This window comes from Charadrius vociferus, unplaced genomic scaffold (genome assembly GCF_000708025.1).
Source record: "Charadrius vociferus isolate BGI_N301 unplaced genomic scaffold, ASM70802v2 scaffold72, whole genome shotgun sequence".
NCBI lineage: Eukaryota > Metazoa > Chordata > Aves > Charadriiformes > Charadriidae > Charadrius > Charadrius vociferus.
The window spans coordinates 3,800,236-3,805,782 of NW_009647830.1; the positions used below are offsets into that span (position 1 = coordinate 3,800,236).

The following is a 5,547-nucleotide window of genomic DNA, read 5'->3' on the forward strand; positions in this document are numbered from 1 at the left end:
TATATAAAGAAGCTATAATGTAAGAAGTCTGATTACACCTTTGTGCTACACTGACCTAAACTAGCAGTCAATTATTCTACCATGTTTTCTTCCACCAAAGGGGATCGATTATAAGAGCTGTTTTGATGGCTCTTCTTGAAATTAAATGAAGAGAATAGCTAAAATTTCAAGAGTTCATTGTGTTTCTAAAAATTCAGACTTCTTTTAAACATCATTTCACATTTTACAGGCTTTAATTCCAGATTTGCACCTGGTCTTAGCCTAGGGGCAGAAATAAAAGGATACAAGTCAAAACACAGAGACACAAGCCTCCAGTATTTAGATAGGACAGCTAACAGCACAGGGAAGCTACATATGTTCACAATGTGTTTGGATTACTAAATAAATAGCAATTATTGTATTTGCTCTCCTTTCAGTTTGCTAGACTTTTAAAATTGTGCAGGGATAGAGAAACTGCATTTTAGCTTCCACTGATATTTTCATCAAAACAGAAATTACAAAAATAAAATATAAATCTGAACAATAAGTCAGATACATTTTTTCCTTTCATGCTTTAAAAAGTCTCCACTGTCTCTTAAAAAAAAGCAAAAAACAACAATAAAAAGCCACCCCCAAAAAACCCAGTTAAAACTAATTTCCCCTCTGCTTTGCTGTCCTGGTGAGAAAGAAGTAAAAAAAAGCAAAGTTTATATAAAGCAGTTCTAACCACAAATGTTAGAATTGTTCTACTAATGAAAACATGATTTTCATATATATCAAAAACATGCTGTAGTTTGAAGAAATACATAAAAACTCTATTATTAGACAGGATAATAGTGTATTACACTATATACTACTTGGTTTGACAATGATTATAGCATAAGCAAAGGCAGGTTACTATCTGTTTAAATAGTTTTACCTAAAGCTACCCCCTTTTTCTGATATTAATCTCCACTTTGACTACATCCAAGATTAATTTTATATCATTTCCTTGAATTACAAATACTATAAACAAGAGGAACAGCCAAAAATTTTTCTCAGTAATGAGTCAGTAAAAAAAACATAGTTAAACCCAAGAAAACTTTCCTAAATGTATGTTGTAGGGACATAAATAAAGTAAGTAAGATGAATTACTGCTAAGCATCTGTCTTATAGTGTACAAGTAGTTTGGGATTCTAAACATATGAAAAAGAAATAAAGCAAATGAAAAAGAAAAAGGAGGAAAAGAAAGCAAAAGAGCTGATAAAGTTTCTGGCTACAATACAGGAGACATATCATTACCATATGATCTAATGTGGGTGTCAGCCTGGATTGTGTTCATTGAGAGAAACCTTATTTTTTAACTGTGCTATGGAATAGAAGCAGGAGGGTTTTCCACCAAGTGACAGTCACTGAGCTGAACTTACCCCCTCCTCCTTTCCACACCTGCAAAGCCTTTTGCCTGGGTTGAATATTTAGTTTAATTACATCTCAGCTTTGAGAGCTCCTGTTGCAAATCCCTGGATTAAAAGGTACGGTTTTCAGTAATTCTCCTGAACTATGCTGCACTAATAAAACTTCAGGCAAGTCTACGGCAAGAACTAGTTGAATTTTAAGAGAAGCAAGGAAAAAATCCTACTAAATGTCTAGCAATGTTAAGTTTTGTATCCAGCACTTTTGTTTCTTGGGAACATGAGAATGCATTCTCAAGGACTGTGCAGATTTCCTACTGTTTATTTGACTGTTCTGTCTCTTGTTTTGATTTGTATAAGCACTGCTATAGTCCTTTCTTTTTCCTTACTGTAAACTTTTGCAGCAGTATAGTGTCTGTTTGCAATCCAGTGTTTAGAATCGGTGACGGAGTGAGTGTAAAGAATGCGTGAGTTCTTACATTTCTGTTTTAAACTGAACTTTGTGATTTCTTTTTCATTCGGTTTTCTCCGTATGTATTCCAGACATTAATGAATATAATTTCAATTTCAGAGGAAAAAAAAAAATGTAGTGGTTAGTTAAACAGCATTTGTAGTGCCTTTGTAATGTTAGAAAGTGCTATGTTACAGTGTACAAACAAGGGACTCACATTTAAAGACGGTTCCTATGAATGAAATAGTAGAAAAGAAAATTCCTGGAGTTGAAACTCCTGTTAACAGAGTTTGAATGTCTTTAAAACTTCCAACTCCTAAGTTTGCACATCTAGACTTTATTACACAAAATGGGTAAAACATATAACCTGGGGGATTTTTTTTTGAAACTGTACATATTGTTTAACTCGTCTTTTGTGGCGTTTTGAGAGATTTCTGACAGTAGGTGAACTAATATTTTAAACTTAATATTAAGGTAAACTGACAAGAAGACCACCAATACAGTGGTGACGTGAACTGATGAAGCACATTTCCAGTGGTATTTTAAACTGAAATGTAGCCAAGTCTATGGTATAGTTTCCTCTGTTTGTGGAAAAGTCTTTCTCATTGTAAACACATAATTAAAGCAAATTTAAACAGTTATGTCCTGCAGACATAAATATTGTTTCACAGACCTTTAAGAATTCAGATTTTTTTCCCCTCTCTATTTTTTTTTTGGTAAGTGAAATGTAAACATTTCTTACTAGTACAGTTTTGTATATATTTTTTCTCTAGCTGTTTATATTCATTTACACATGCAAACAATAGGAACAGATGTGTGTGCCTGCAGTAAGAATACGTATACAAATAAAGATATGCAGACACATATCTGTTCTTATTTCCTGATTAATATGTAGCTGTGTGTGCTATTTGCTCTGTTGTATTCTCAGATTAGATGCTTTATATCCTTTGTTGTCCTACAGTTTTCCTCTATACACAGCTTTTACTGATTTCATTATAGTTTTGACAAAACAGAGACCAAAGGAAAAGGCCTACTACAGGGTTTAGCTGAGATAAGTGAAATCATCAATATTAATGTGAACAAGAAGTATAGTGTGAAGACACTTCCAAAGTGCCTTTGCATTGTTTTGGGGTTTTTTTTTGAGGGGTAGTAATGTAACTCCAGGATAAAATCCTGATTGTACATTCTTGGGATGGACGGTGCTTCATCAGTGACATTGGGCGGGGGAGGATACAAGCAGTTTTAAATATTTAAAAATATTTTTAAGATATATGAATATGTAAAATAGATCTGGGGAAGCTCTTCAAAAAGTACTGATTGACAGTGCCGTGCCAGGGTTTGTGTGCTGCATTCCCAATGCTTTTTGATGTTAATGTACATTCTGAAAAATAATTTGTACTGGGTAATGTTTTATTGATCATTTTCACAAGGCGGCTTACTACAATGAATGGTGACGATTTAGCAGATTTGTCTACCTGTTTCAGACTATTAATAAATTACATTGTTGCATTACAATAATTCATACGTAATAATGATGATTTCAAAAATCTTGTTTTAGTTTAAACCGTGGTAAGAACTCACCACCATGTATTAACACCACTTTGCTGTGACATCCTCACTTGTCTGTGTGTACTCTGCATGCATCACAGGGGTGTTGCTGGGAACGGGACCCAGCCCCAATGTCGGTGGGGGGTGAGGGCAGGAGGATGGCCCACATGGGGACACAGCCTGCCTCTGCTACATGACATGAGTTTGCGCAGCACTGAGTTGGGCTATCAGGACATGCTAAAATGATCTGACCCTCCAGCTGACATTGGGGTCTGCAAAACCCCTCAGTACATGCAGTAGGTAATATGTCTGCTCCAGGAATAGAAGATGCTTTTGGGTCCAATTAAGAAACCAGCTATGTCTGTTAAACAGGCAACAGAAAAAGTGCTTTATTTCAGGTGAAGTCACTTTGAAGCCTTTGGGCCATCTGAAGATGTTGGATATCTGTCTTCCTCTTAGGTAGATGACAGAATTGTAAGTTATGATTCTAAAACACTAGGGTATTTTATAAGGTAAACTTATTATCTCCTCAAGACTGAGCCCTAAAGGTTTCTGCAGAGTTGCATTATTGGCATCTGTAGGTAGCAATTCATAAAGAAAATTGAACCCAGGCACAATATAGATTGTATTTAATTCCAGACCTGTGTTTTTTATTTATTTAGCTCTTTTTTTTTTGATACTAACCACTCCTGTTAGAATACCTGGATGTGGTATTCTAGAGAGAGAGGCCTCTTTCTAGAGTGTTAGGCACTTTCACCTAACATCAGCTGCCCATGTTAGTCATCTACCTGGTAGGTCCCATATGTCAATGCAGAGAGGGAGAGAGCCCTCTTCCTCTGCCTCTCCCCCAGTTTTTTGTCTTTCCTTTAGTCAATATGGAGCTGAGAAATGCTATACCACACCCCTAACTGTTAAATAATTTCTGCTAGGAAAAAAAGTAATCCTAGCTAGCACCCAGAGAAGGCATTTCAGAAGTTATTGACCTGACCTGAAGAAACAATTGAACGTTTTTGCTTTCATTACAAAGAGCAACATCTGTATTCAGGATTATGCCATCCATTTTAAGAAAAGGCTTTTTAAATAAATGACAAGTTTGCCTTTCCATCGTTTGGCAACTTGAAGGCAGGTTTCTTCATATGTTTTGTTGTGGGCTGTTTTTAGACCCACAAAAGTTTGTGAAAGATAAGCTTCCTTATATAAAATAAATAGTAAAAGAAAATAATTTTCAAAAAAATTAGCTGATCTATACAGCCTTAATACAAAACTTGCAAACAGCTGTTTTGTAATTTCTCCTTAGCGCACAACACCACAGGTAGCACAATGTACAGTGTATTGAAATGCATTTAGGCCTAGGTCTTAGAACACGTATTTAAGCAGTTTTCCTTGTTAATGTCTATGGCAATACATACTCATGTAAAGTTGCTCCTGAACATGAAAATCTGCAGAGTGAGGCCTTGAAGTCCCATTAGAAAGTGTGCTGACAATACTACAAGCATCAATTCATATGCATATGCAGTGCAAAGCAGAGGATTTTGAGGGTGCATTGTTTATATCATAAAATCCCCTAGCCAAAAATTTCGCAAGCAAGCCGGGAACATCCAATATAACACAACATCGTATTCCATTTTATTGTGCTGTTTAAACTAGGAAAAAAGTATAGCTCATTTAAAAAAGTAAAGATCTTCCCTTCTCTCTCCACCCTGTCACTAGATCCTACTCTTTCTCTGTCAGTTTTACTAGGCTATAATTTAAAACATACAGCAAGCTGGCACTTTAATAAAATATTTCTCAAGCCATGAAATACTGCATTACAGTGAGTTTGGGAACTCAGGTTTGTCCCTAGGAGACAAACTCATTGCTATGAAACAAATGCTAATGAAATCAAATAGACTGTTACGTTGGCAGAAAACAGACACATGGAAAATGTGGCTTATTGTTTTGACTGTTTTGCATAACAAAGTTGACAGCGCTGCCTGTTCCTAATAAATATTACTCTAAATATGCAAACAGATGTGTTTACAGTTGCCTTTAAACTGCTCTGTAAAAAAAACCCAACGACTATTGACAAGCAGTTACCAGACTCCTATCACATAACTGTCCTATTTTCACAATTCAGTTTTCATTTATTGAAAGGAACAGTTATGCAATTGGTGGATATGCTGGACCTCCTTCAGCAGG

General features: G+C 35.6%; 1 protein-coding gene across 1 annotated transcript in view; it reads left to right on the plus strand.

Annotated features, from left to right (window-relative positions):
• Positions 1 to 1,324: 1,324 nt before the first annotated feature.
• Positions 1,325 to 5,547, plus strand: part of DCN (decorin) — a 40,194-nt gene continuing 35,971 nt past the window's right edge. Inside the window, exon 1 of the mRNA XM_009882602.1 lies at positions 1,325 to 1,490. The gene's annotated coding sequence lies outside the window, so the exon portion shown is untranslated. The remainder of the gene's footprint in view (positions 1,491 to 5,547) is intronic.